Source organism: Anser brachyrhynchus (assembly GCF_964034855.1).
Source record: "Anser brachyrhynchus genome assembly, chromosome: 2".
Classification (NCBI taxonomy): Eukaryota; Metazoa; Chordata; class Aves; order Anseriformes; family Anatidae; genus Anser; species Anser brachyrhynchus.
This window is the reverse complement of record NC_137695.1, coordinates 101,841,993-101,855,802: the sequence shown is the minus strand read 5'-3', so window position 1 is coordinate 101,855,802 and position 13,810 is coordinate 101,841,993. Positions and strand designations below refer to the sequence as shown.

Sequence of the window (13,810 nt, the reverse complement as noted above, 5' to 3'; positions counted from 1 at the left end):
TAGAATCATTTAGGTTGGAAAAAAACCCTTAAGGTCATCAACTCTAACCCTCACCTAGCACTATCAAGTCCACCATTAAACCATGTCTACATCCTAGTCCACATGTCTATTAAATACCTCCAGGGATGGTTACTCCACTGCTTCCCTGTGCAGCCTGTTCCAATGCCTAACAACCTTTTCCATGAATAAATTCTTCCTAATATCTAAATGCTCTGATATAACCTATGAAGACAAATTGATTACACATGTTCTGTCTCAAACTGCAACTTTGAAAAGTGGATTTTACAGAAAGACCAGGTTATACCATGTAATTAATTGTGTTTTCCTGTGTCTTCTCAGATGCATCTCTATCACCACAGGTGTCAGCTAATGCAGGGCACCAGCTGTTCCAGAAATCGTTTCCACCCTCATGCCTGTGACTCTGGGCTGCCCAACTGGCAGCTCTGTCCAGAGCAGTGCTCCCTGAAAGCACCAGGTCCCTGTCCCTGAGGTAAAGTATATGTAGGAACAAGCTCAGACCTGCAGGTAAGGCTGGACACAAACACATAGACTGGCACGAACACTGGCATGAGCTCAGCAGAGTACTTCCTCTTTGTCATGAGAGATGGCAGCAATGGAACTGTCAAATTCTTCTGAAACTGGTGTTTCCTGGTAAAAACCTGTTCTCTTTCAGAACTTTACCTTCAAGTTTTGCACTTCAGCACTTCAGTTTCTGCCCAGTGATTTAATCAGATATTTTTATTCTTTTGCGGACTGTCATATTAAATCAGTTTGGAACATGTTAGTATGTTTTTATTAGGAGCTGAAAACAGCCTAATAAAATTTTAGAGACATTTTCTTTTCCTGGTCTTGCTTTAATCCATGTAAACTGTATTCCTCCACTTCTTCCCATGTTCCCATGTGTGAGTTATGTTATTGAATTATATTTATTATTTTTTTTAATATCTCTCCCTCCCTCTCTCTCTCTCTCTCTCTCTCTCTCTCTCTCTCTCTCCCATCAGCAATTGACCTAAGGCTTGACAGTCATTTTTCTCCCTCTTTTCAGTCCTACATTATGAAAGCTAAAATTATAACCAATAAAACTTCTGGGGAACATGGGAAAAAAAGCTAATAGTGTTTGCATAGGTTCCCACATCCCTGTCAGAAGCAATTATTAATATCATGACGTATAATTGTTATAAATTATACATCACAATAAGGATTGTCTATGTTCCCTTGTTTAGTAAATTGTTTATATGTTTTTGATGATTTTTATCACTCTAGCCTGGGATCACTGCCTGATAAATTTACTTCTTGTGCCACAGGGGAACATATAACAGCTTGTTCATCATTGAAAACAGTGTGTCAATAACAATATCCGAATGACAAAAACATGTAATTTTTTTCCTCTTCTGTTTTTCTCATGACTCAGTTTCCTTCTTCTTTAGCCAGATTCAGGCTTGTGGGTTCAGTTTTCTTTCTAGAAAACTGTATTTTCCTTAAGATATTATTATGATGCTGTGTATATGCAGAAAATGATTTCTATTCCTAAACTCTGTAGTATTCAAACTTTTGTGATTTGTGGGCCACATTATATTTGACAATGGAATGTACAATGCCAATTTGTTGAGTTTAAAGTATCTGATAACAGGCTTGGTCTTTTCAGATTATTCAGAAATAATATGAGTCCCCTTGAAAAGGCTTTTAGAAATTTGTGGGCCACTGAACTATGAGTTTAGAAGCAGTGTGGCAAGATTAAGCCCCCCAAAGTTCTTATTACTCTCTGTAGTCCTGCAAAGGTCAAGCTGTCCTTTGGGTTCCCATTCTGGCCTTAATGTGAAAGAAAGACACCAATTAAAATAATTTTTTAGGAATGTGAGGCAGAATCAAGCAGTAAAATGATATGAAGTGTAGTGGGAATACTGAGATTCTGATGATATAGAAGTGGAAAAAGATGATGTGTTAATGAGGTAGAAGGGAGAGCTGTGAAGTGGTTTGATTTTAATATTTCCTAAAAGTGCTCAAATAATTTAATTACATGAAAATCTATGGCGTTACTTTGTAAGACGTTCATGTGGAAAAAAAAAAAAAAAAAAAAAAAAAAAAAAAAAAAAAGGAGACCCTAAAGGTTCAAACATAAGAATGAATGACTCTTTTTATTTTTAATACCTTATAGTTCTAAGCCCACTTTTTTCATAATAGGAGGTAAAAACTGAATAGGTTTAGTGAACTAATGGCTTCTCAGCATCTGGTATACAGATGCTGAGAATTGTTTCTGTAGATTGTTCTGGACTCTCAAAATTCTGTGTATCTTGGCTTTACGTGATGATTAACTCCTTCCTTTCAGCTGAAGAAGGTCTTCAGCAATCTTGGAGGATCACATGGTGAAGAATATTTTCACTTATCCAGAGCAGTGTTAGCCAACAGGACTAAGAAGCAGGACAGGAAGGCAGCAGGCAGACTGCAAAACAGACTGTGCAAAGACTGCAGAGAGATCCCTGGAAAATGGCAGGTGTGTCAATGATAAAAATTTAAAGAGAAAATGTTGTTGGGTGACTGAAGCTAACAAACATAAAATCAAAAATATGTCAGTCTTAACAAAATAATAATGAAAAGAAAGACAGTTGAAAGAAAAAAAAAAAAAAGACAATAAAACAGAACAGAGCCTGTAAAGCTGAATTACCTTCAATACAGGGAAAACGAAAATAAAGTAAGAGACATAGGTGGTACAGTGATTTAGACAAAACTGAGAAATAGATAACCAGTGGAGAAATACACCCACCTGAAACCATAAATAAGTACCTGTAAAATCATGTAAGAAACACAGGATAAGATAAGCTTGGACAATTTCTCAGTACCTCTTTACCTTGATTTAGTACATCATCTTTATTGAGAAAAGTTTTAAAATATAAATTATATTTCTAAAATTGACATCTACATATATCTATTGATGTTAATAACTTTCTTTGACATCTGTCATATACTTGTATTTATATCTACTATGTACATTTTTGAGAATATTTTCAACGTATTTCTTTTATCATTTGATTATATTTTGACAATTTTTTTTATTCCAAATGAGAGTTTATAATAGAAACATACAGCATATGAAAAAGGAAATACAAGATCTGAAGATGTCAAATTTGGATTAAGTTGTCTTTATCAAGTGTTGTGTTTTAACCCTGCAGGCAGTTAAGCACCACACAGCTGTTTGCTCACTCCCCCATCAGAGGGAAGGGGGAGAGTATTGAGAAAAAAAAGTAAAACTCATGGGTTGAGATAAAGACAGCTTAATAGGACAGAATAGGAAGGGAAAATAATAACAACAACAACAACAATAATAATATGCAAAACAAGTGATGCACAGTGCAATTGCACACCACCAGCTGACCAATGCCCAGCCAGTCTCTGAGCAGTGGCTGCCTCTCCCTGTCCAACTCCCCACAATTTTTATTATTCTCCATGACATCATATGGAATCATATGAAATATTGTTTTGGTTAATTTGGATCAACTGTCCTGGTTGTGTCCCGTCCCATCTTCACGTGCACCGCCAGCCTCCTTGCTGTTAGGGCAGTATGAGAAGCTGAAAAGTCCTTGACCTAGTCAGCAAGAACTAAAAAACTGGTGTATTATCAACATTATTTTTCTCCTAAATCCAAAACATGGCACATATCAGACACTATGAAGAAAATTAACTCAGCCAAAAGCAGGACATCAAAGCAATGATACGTTATGTATGACTCAATCAATTACAAATGCTGAACAGTTGAAGATACTAAACATGAAGTGCATCTTTAATAACATTAATAGCCATAATAATGACAACAATGCCTATTTTCCAATGTATGGGCACTTTCATGAGTGCATATCAATGTATATATCAATATTCACATACTTCACTCTCACCTATAAAACCAAATTTCAAGACACAAGGAATTTTTAAATACACCTCCAAAAAGAAACTAAAGAAAATATATAATTTTATAAATTACACTTTTAAACCTAAACTGAGAACTTGATTGCATTATTTGTAGGTGTCATTAGTAAACGAAATTTCCTAATAGACAAATACTGTCATCTAGGCATTTTTACATTTCTGACAAGCATACATTAGTTTTGCCATGACATTTTTGATGATATCCATGTTAGATTACTGTGCTAGGCTGATGTAGTGCATTTTGTAAGCTACATGTTACATGCCATCAGTAGTTTATTACCGTGTTACCTTTATAAAGATTTTTGACTTATTGTCTTGGCCTCAGCAAATATCTGTCTTCAAATTTTGTTGACCTTTATTCCTTAGCTGTGAAGAAAGCTTATTTTCAGTATAATGAGCATAATAGCCACTAAATTTTAGAAAAAGCAGTCGTGACTGGATATAAGGTGTAGAGAAGCTGTCTATCAGTATGATCTCCAGTGTTGGTCCAATCCTTCTGATCAGAAAGCTGTGCAAAGTAAGCCATGCTTCTGTTCTGGCCTGTGAGCCTGAATTTCCTTCACTAGAAAACAAAGATGTAGGAATTAGGAATAATGTATACCTAGATGAGGATTTATAGTGCTGTCATTGTTCTGGAGTCCCGCCCGCATGTATTCTTTGATCTGGAAGTGGTCTTTGGTCCACTAGGTATTAGAGAGTCTTTGAGTCCCATATGAAATATTTCTTTGATGTAATAAAACCTTTCATTTTTCTAGGATGACTTTGCTCTAGGATGAAAAGTAAGGAACAGCTTTCTGAGTATGTGAGAAGATAGTTACCCATCCTACAAGTTATGTGCTGCTGCATTTTGATATCTTTGTTCATATGATAAAGGCATCCATGTTGATCTGTTCTTGAAATAAAATCAGTATTTCACAGGAAAGGAAATGTCTTAAAATTCAGTTTACAATTAGATCAGTTCATTTAAAATGATCCAACATTATTTTAAGTGACAGACCAGAATTCTTTTAAGTTACCCTGGCATAAAAGAATATCTCTAAATCAATTTCACGGCACAACTTCAATGAATTACCTTTATTTATATATATATATATGTATCACAGAATCACAGAATCACAGAATTGTAGGGGTTAGAAGGGACCTCTAAAGATCATTGGGTCCAACCCCCCTGTCAAAGCAGGTTCCTTAGAGCAGGCTGCCCAGGTAGGCGTCCAGACGGGCCTTGAATATCTCCAGAGAAGGAGACTCCACAACTTCCCTGGGCAGCCTGTTCCAGTGCTCTGTCACCCTCACTATGAAGAAGTTCTTTCTCGTGTTGGTGTGGAACTTCCTGTGCTCCATCTTGTGGCCATTGCCCCTTGTCCTGTCCCCACAAACCACTGAAAAGAAGTTGGCTAAATCCCTCTGTCTCCCACACCTCAGGTATTTATACACATTGATGAGATCCCCTCTCAGTCTTCTTTTCTCCAGGCTGAACGGACCCAGGTCTCTCAGCCTTTCTTCATAGGGAAGATGCTCCAGGCCCCGTATCATCTTTGTGGCCCTCCGCTGGACTCTTTCCAGGAGACCCTGTCTTTTTTTGTACCGGGGAGCCCAGAACAGGACACAGAACTCCAGGTGAGGCCTGACCAGGGCAGAGTAGAGGGGGAGGATCACCTCCCTTGACCAGCTGGCCACGCTCCTTTTAATGCATGCCAGGATTCCATTAGCCTTCTTGGCCACCAGGGCACACTGCTGGCTCATGCTCAACCTGTCGTCCACCAGGACCCCCAGATCCTTCTCCTCAGAGCTCCTCTCCAGCAAGTCATGTCCCCCCCAGCCTGTACTGACACATGCGGTTGTTCCTTCCCAGGTGCAGGACTCTACACTTGCTCTTGTTAAACCTCATTTGGTTTCTTCCTGCCCATCTCTCCAGCCGGTCCAGGTCCTGCTGAATTGCAGCACAGCCTTCTGGTGTGTCAGCCACTCCTCCCAGCTTTCTGTCATCGGCGTACTTGCTGAGGGCAGACGCTATTCCCTCATCAAGGTCATCGATGAAGATGTTGGACAAGACCGGACCCAGCACCGACCTCTGGGGAACACCGCTAGTCACAGGTCTCCAGCCGGACTCTGCGCCACCAGTCACCACCCTCTGAGCTCAGCCAGTCAGCCAGTTCTCAGCCCACCTTACTGTCCACTCCTCTATCCCACACTGTCTCAGCTTTGCTATCAGGATGTCGTGGGAGACAGTATCAAAAGCCTCGCTAAAGTCAAGGTAGATGACATCCACTGCTCTCCCCATCTACCCAGCTGGTGATGCCATCATAGAAGGCAACGAGGTTGGTTGAGCACTACTTCCCTTTGGTGAATCCATGCTGACTACTCCTCATAACATTCTTCTCTTCCAATTGCTTGGAGATGGCATCCAGAACAAGCTGTTCCAACACTTTTCCAGGGACAGAGGTGAGACTGACTGGCCTGTAGTTTCCCGGATCCTCCTTCTTGCCCTTCTTGAAGACTGGAGTGACATTGGCTATCCTCCAGTCTTCAGGCACCTCTCCTGTTCTCCAGGATCTTTCAAAGATGATAGAGAGCGGTTCGGTGATCACCTCTGCCAACTCCCTTAGCACACATGGATGCATCCCATCGGGACCCATGGATTTGTGTGTGTTGAGCCCACTCAGACGCTCCCGAACCACTCCCTCATCAACCAGGGGGGAGCCCTCCATTTCCCAGACCCTTTTTCCTCCCGCCAGGGTCGAGGAGTCACGAGGGGGGAGTCCTTGAAGCAAAGACAGCATTCAGTATCTCCGCCTTCGTGGTGTCTCCCATTACCAGGACACCTCCCTCATTCAGCAAGGGACCCACATTATCCCTAGTCTTCCTTTTACTGTTTACATACTTAAAAAAACCCTTATTATCCTTTATTTCTTTTGCAAGCCTCGTCTCTAGGTGGGCTTTAGCCTTCCTCGTCGCATCCCTGCAGGCCCTGACAACACTTCTGTACTCCTCCCAAGAGGACAGGACCTTTTTCCACATTTCATAGACCTTCCTCTTCCTTTTGATCTTATTAATGAGCTCCTTGCTCATCCATGCAGGTTTCCCGCCCCCCTTTCCTGATTTCCTGCTCTTAGGGATGCACCGATCCTGAGCTTGGAAGAAGTGCTGTTTAAATGTTGCCCAGCTCTCACAAGCACCCTTGTCTTCTAGCAACCTAGCCCATGAGATACCCCCAAGCAGGTCCTGGAAGAGGTCGAAGTTGGCTCTCCGAAAGTCCAGGGTAGCAATCCTGCTTTTAGCCTATCTTCTTCCACCAAGTTCCTACTTGAACTCCACCATCTCATGGTCGCTGCATCCCAAGCTGCCCCCAACCTTCACATCCCTAACAAGCCCATCCCTGTTGGTAAGGACAAGGTCCAGAAGCACGCCCCACCTCGCCGGCTCCTCCACCATCTGCGTCAGAAAATTATCTTCAAGGCTTTGTGGGAACCGTTTGGACTGCGCGTGCCTGGCCGAGTTGCTTACCCAACAGATGTCTGGATAATTGAAGTCCCCCATGAGAATCAGCGCCCGGGATCATGAGGCTACTATCAGCTGCTTGTAGAAGGCCATTTACCTCCTCCTCCTCCTGATCTGGTGACCTGTAGTACACCCCCACAACAGTGTCCCCCATACCAGCCCACCCCTTAATTCTCACCCACAAGCTCTCCACTTGTCCTTCACCCTCCCCCAGGTGGAGCTGGGTACACCCTAATTGCTCCCTCACATAAAGGGCAACCCCACCCCCTCTCTTCCCCAGCCTGTCTTTCCTAAAAAGGACATAGCCCTCCATGACAGTGTTCCAGTCATGCGAGGTGTCCCACCACGTCTCTGTGATTGTAACGAGATTGTGGCCCTGCGACCGAACACAGATCTCGAGCTCATCCTGTTATTTTCCCATGTTCTGCGCATTGGTATACAGGCACTTTAGGGAAGCAGCAGGTGCAGTTACCCCTGGAGGGATGCAAGAAGAAGATTCCGGATGGGGTATTGGTATCATTACTTTCTCTGAGGAGCCCTTGGACAATCCTATGGGAAAACTCAGAGGTTTTTCCCTACTATCTTCAACAGTGACAACAGTGACAACTTCCCCCAGCCCTTCTCTGTCACTTTTAGCTCCCCTCCCTTCCCCTGTCAAACCTAGTTTAAAGCCCTGGTAAAAAAAAAATATATATATATATATATATATATATATATATATAGAGAGAGAGAGAGAGAGAGAGAGAGAGATCTTAAGCAAAAGCATCAGAGAATAGTTCCAGAGAATACTTATCACAAAGCAGAATTCTTGTTTAATTTACTATAAATATGTATAAATACATGCCAAGTCCATTCCTTCAATATGAAACCAAGATAGAATCTGGACCATAATATTGTCTTACTGCAAATGAAATAGTTAAGCATAAAACAACCATTGCACAAATAGAAAGGCTGATCTGGACCTAAACCTAAACGAAAATTCTTAATGCAGTACACCGCTAAGAATTTCACGATTATTAGCCTGAATGTTGAAAATTATTATCAACTTAGTCTCCATGTCTTTAAAAAGGGGAATATTTCAAACACAATTTTTAAAGTGTTACGCTTTTATAGAGAAAGGTTCATGATGATGGAGAAGGACTCTACTTTGGTAGATAATGATAGGACAAGGGGGGATGGTCTCAAAATAAAAGAGCAGAGATTTAGATTAGACTTTAGGATGAAATTCTTCACTCAGAGGGTAGGGAGGCACTAGAACAGGTTGCCTAGAGAAGCTGTGGATGCCCCATCTCTGAAGGTGTTCAAAGCCAGGTGGAATGGGGCCTTGGCCAGCCTGATCTAGTGGGTGGCATCCCTGTCTAGGGCAGGGGGGTTGGAATTAAATCTCTTTTAAGGATTCCTTAAGATCCCTTCCAACCCAAGCTGTTCTATGATTCTATGATTCTATGGTATTGATCTATGTGTTTAACTCTATATTTCTCTTAGAGAGGCTTTTTCTTTGATGTGGAGTCTCAAATCTGTCAGTTTACCATCACAATTGGAATTTTGGGGTGTTCAGTTTAGTTCTATAAAACTGATCCTTACCCTAGATGCTCAGAAATTTTGGATTTAAAGCAGTAATGGCTTTACTCATTTTTAGCTTTCAAAAATTAATGCAAGATCCTTAAAGAGCCTGAATGTGTAATTTCTCATGTTTAGTAAGTGCTGTAGAGCATGTTGTACAGCTGCAGCCAGGATGAATGTTAGGTGTGTCCTCAGGCAGACTAGTTAATCTGGTTAAGAACCTGTCTGAAGAGATGGGTCTAAATTCTGATGCATACAGCAGGAAAATATTTTTTTTTTTTTTGACACTATGGGCAGCCCTGTTTCCACATTAGATTAACATTTAATGACCATGGAGACAGAAGTCCCTATTTGCCTCAGTAAATAACTGTTTTAATATATCTGACAGCTAATCTCTATATTCTCTTCTTCTCCTTTTCTCCTCTCCCTCAACTTTCTGCTGTAGTGAAATGTGAAGTAGAAAGGATCTTGTGCAGTAGCTTTGATAATTTGCCCAATATCCATTGCTCAGTGCGAATCAGTGCTGAGCACTTTCACAAGATAATTTATTACCTCACTGATAGAGGAAGCTCTACTGCAATTAATTTTAAATACAATCCTTAGCTTCCACTTTTTGATTTTAAAAAGATTAAGTTAAGTTTTTATCCATTTTGGCACATGGTAGATAATTTAATACTGTCTTCTAGTTAAAGTGTTTGAATGTTTTTCACTGGATTAAGAAGCAATGAACTGAATTTCTGACTACTGTTCATGTTGAGACCAGGTGGATTATATTTGCATGAGATTTTTAGCTAAATGTATTTCTTATAATTAAAGTAAAACCCATGAACATAGTTTCATGTAGACTCTTAAAACTATTACAGAATCACTGTTGTCTGAATACTAGTTTTCCCCTTCCAGCCCTTAGTAATTCATACCAAGGCTGTGCAAAGTAGCACATCCTCAAGGAAAAAAATAAAAGCTTGTTAAATGTGGGAGGTCTGGGCAATCAAATATTAGTTTGGGGGTTTTCATGTTAAGGGTACTTTATGCTTTCAGACTGTCATAACTTGACAATGTAAATGAGACTCATGACTTTTCAAAAGATAAATGCAGCCATCTTTCAAAAAAATATTTTGGTCACCTACATTAGATATGAGCATATAGATATAGGAACTTTACTGTTCTGTCTATACTACAAAATGAGGACTACAGGAAAAAATATCCTTTTGTATCCTAAGATGTATTGTATCATCTTAGAATTTAAACAGTCCAAACATTATTTGCTATTGCCAGAGGTAGTAATCTGAACATCTTGAACCATGCAGAGTTATACGTAAATGTACTTTAATGTTATCCTTCACATTAATATTAAGGATAAAGAAACTTCAATGCTATACTTTTTTTTTTTTTTTACAACATTTTAACTTTTAACTTTAACATTTTACAATTTTTTAACAAGGGATACATTTCATAGAGAAGATAAAGGGTCTTCTGAAAATGTACCATTTGAAACTCAGTTTCATAGCATCAAGAAGTTCAAGCTCTACTGAGTAGAATTATCTGCAAACAGTATTAAAATTATTCAAAAACAATTGATGGGTACTCTTAGAAGTTCACCTTTGAGTCTTTAAGATTCAATTTGGTTCAGTAATCTGAAATTTAAGTAATTTGATCAAATAAGTTATTTGAACTCTTTTGATTGAGAGATGGCAGAAATTTACTGCCAAATTTCAATTATTCACTGTTTTTAAAGGGCAAAAGAACTATGATGATTATCTAGACAGACTTTTTAACAGGATACCAAGCACAGCATGTTTTTCAAATGCAGCAATTCATAGCTAGACTAGAACATGGTATTATAAAAATGTGAAATCTTTAAATATTTTATACTAAAAAAAATATAATAACACATTAGCAGTGAAGCATACTAATCACAATCAAATGAAAGCTTAATAGCACATAACAGTAGCGCTTATCCTGAAAAGACTGAAATTTCACATAGATCCTTATGTCAAAACTTTGATCCATGACTAGAGAAATACTACTGAGATAAGTCTGTTTTTCTTTTTTTTTTTTTTCCTTGAATATTTTCCCTAAACGTTGTATTTCTTTCTGGGATAACATTCTTTAAATAAATAAACATTCTTTAAATAAATAAATTCTTTAATAGTGATAGACAAGATCAAACTTTTTTTTTTTTTTTTTTTTGTCAAAGTATGTAGGCTATTCAAGCAGGAGAAGGGGCTATGGTTTCCTGTCTGTATACCAAACACGGTTACCACACATCATTCAATAAATGCTTCCATTAATGTCAGTGGAATTTGGATAGGAGTTCCATTCTTAATGCTAAGACTGGTACTGGAAATTCAGGGCTTTTGTCCAGAAGACTATATATAAATATATATTATATATATATTATAAGATAATTTTAAGAAAAGCCTTTAGAAACATTTATTTAATAGCATTTTCCCATTGGTCTTATGTATTATTTACTCTCAAGTAGTAAGCTATGTAATACTGATAAATAGCTTAGTAGATCTGAAATTTTTATGAGTAAAGAAAAGTACTTGGACATGTTTTAATTTTTGCATATAGATAGAGAATGTTAGTAACAACTTATTTTTCACTACGCTTTTTAAAGTATTTTTTAGGGCCAATTCTCTTCAACGTTTTTATAAATGATTTGGATGTAGAACTCAAATGCATACCAAGTAAATTTGCAGATGACACTAAATTAGGAAGAGCTGTTGACTCTCTTCAGAGTAGAGAGGCCTTGCAGAGAAATCTTGACAAATTAGAGGCTGGGCAATCACCAATCATGAATTCCAACAAGAGCAAGTGCTAGATTCTGCACCTGGGAAGGGGCAACCCTAGATATATGTACAGACTGGGGGATAAGAACCTAGAGAGCAGCTACACAGAAAGGGATCTGGGGGTTTCTGGTCAATGGTAAGTTGCACATGAATCAATGGTGTGTGGGCCCTGGCAGCCAAAAGGAGCAGCCACATCCCGGGGTGCATGAAACACAGCATTGCTTGCAGGTCAAGAGAAGTGATCGTCCCCCTCTACTCTGCGCTGGTGCTGCCTCACCTCAAGTACTGTGTGCAATTTTGGGCACTGCCATATAAGAAAGACATAAAACTATTAGAGTGTCCAAAGGAGGGCAATGAAGATGGTGAAGGGTCTGGAGGGCAACATGTGGAACAGATGAGGTCACTTGGATTGTACAACCCAGAGAAGAAGAGACAGAGGGGAGGCCTCATTGTGGCCTGCAGCTTCCTCGTGAGGGGGGCAGAGGAGCAGGTCCTGAGCTCTGCTCTCTGGGGACAACAACAGGACCCGAGGGAACGGCATGGAGCTGCAACCGAGGAGGCTCAGGCTAGGTGTTAGGAAAGGGTGGCTGGGCACTGGAACAGGCTCTCCAAGCCTGCTAAGTTTGAGAAGCATTTGGACACTGCTCTCAGATATATGGTTTCATTTTTAGGTAGTCATCCAGGCAGGAACTGGACTTGATGATCCCGTTGGGTCCTTTCCAACTCGACATATTTTGTGAGTCTATGAAACCAGCTATCAAAATCATAGTATATAAACATAATAAGATATTTTCTACCAAAATATACACAAAAAAATATAATTGTCATAAATCAAATGTCACAGAATTTTATCCAGGAGAATTAAGATAACCTGTCGGTTTTAATTTTGGTATCCTGTTATTATAGCAGGATATTTATAGGTTTTGATGATATTCCTGCTGCATTCAGAGCCAGGAGAAATTTTTATTTTATTTTATTTTATTTTATTTTATTTTATTTTATTTATTTTATTTTATTTTATTTTATTTTATTTTATTTTATTTTATTTTATTTTATTTTATTTTATTTTATTTTATTTTATTTTATTATTTTATTTTATTTTGTTTTGTTTTGTTTTATTTTATTTTATTTTATTTTATTTTATTTTATTTTATTTTATTTTATTTTATTATTTTGTTGAAATTTGTCACCAATTTGTTTGGCCTTAAACATGCATATTACAGAACACATGCATAAAATAATATCCCTTATTTAATTAAAGAGAAACAGACAACATTATAAGAAGGGCAAGGTTTGCAAATAGTTGCTTCTGAAAACATGTGAGTATTCATAGAATCATAGGATAGTTTGGGTTGGAAGAAGCCTTAAAGATCATCTAATTACAACCCCCCTAGCATGGGGAGGAAGACCTTGTATTAGACCATGTTGCTCAAAGCCCCATCCAACATGACCTTGAACACTTTCAAGGATGTGATGTACACAGCTTCTCTGGGCAACCTGTTCCAGTGCCTCACCACCCTCACAGTAGAGAACTTCTTCCTAATATCTAACCTAAATCTACCCTTTTTCAGTTTAAATCCATTACTCCTTGTCCTATGACTACACTGCCTGACAAAGAGTCCCTCCCCACCTTGCCTATAGGCTAGTAATTAAAGGTACTGGAAGGCCGCTATAAGGTCTCCTCAGAGTCTTCTACAGGCTGAACAACCCCAGCTCCCTCAGCCTGTCTTCATAGGAGAGGTGCTCCAGCCATTTGATCATCTTCTCTGGTCTCATTCTAATACTTCCGTGTCCTTGTGCTGGGAACCCCAGAGCTGAATGCAGTGCTCCAGGTGGGGTCTTACAAGAGCAGAATAGAGGGGGAGAATTAGCTCCCTCAACCCGCTGGTGAAGTTTCTTTTGATGCAGCCCAGGATATGGTTGACTTTCTGTGCTACAAGCACACATTGCCAGCTTGTGCTGAGCTTCTCATCAACCAACACCCCCATATTTATTTTATATGTATATTTTTATGCTGAATTATGAAAAGAAAAAAA

At 39.1% G+C, this 13,810-nt stretch overlaps 1 long non-coding RNA gene across 1 annotated transcript; it reads left to right on the top strand.

Annotated features, from left to right (window-relative positions):
- The first annotated feature begins 440 nt into the window (after positions 1-440).
- LOC308190471 lies at positions 441-8,056 on the top strand. Its single transcript, XR_013947221.1, has 3 exons — positions 441-525; positions 2,327-2,491; positions 4,674-8,056. It is a non-coding gene; the product is annotated as an uncharacterized lncRNA (long non-coding RNA).
- Positions 8,057-13,810: the final 5,754 nt, after the last annotated feature.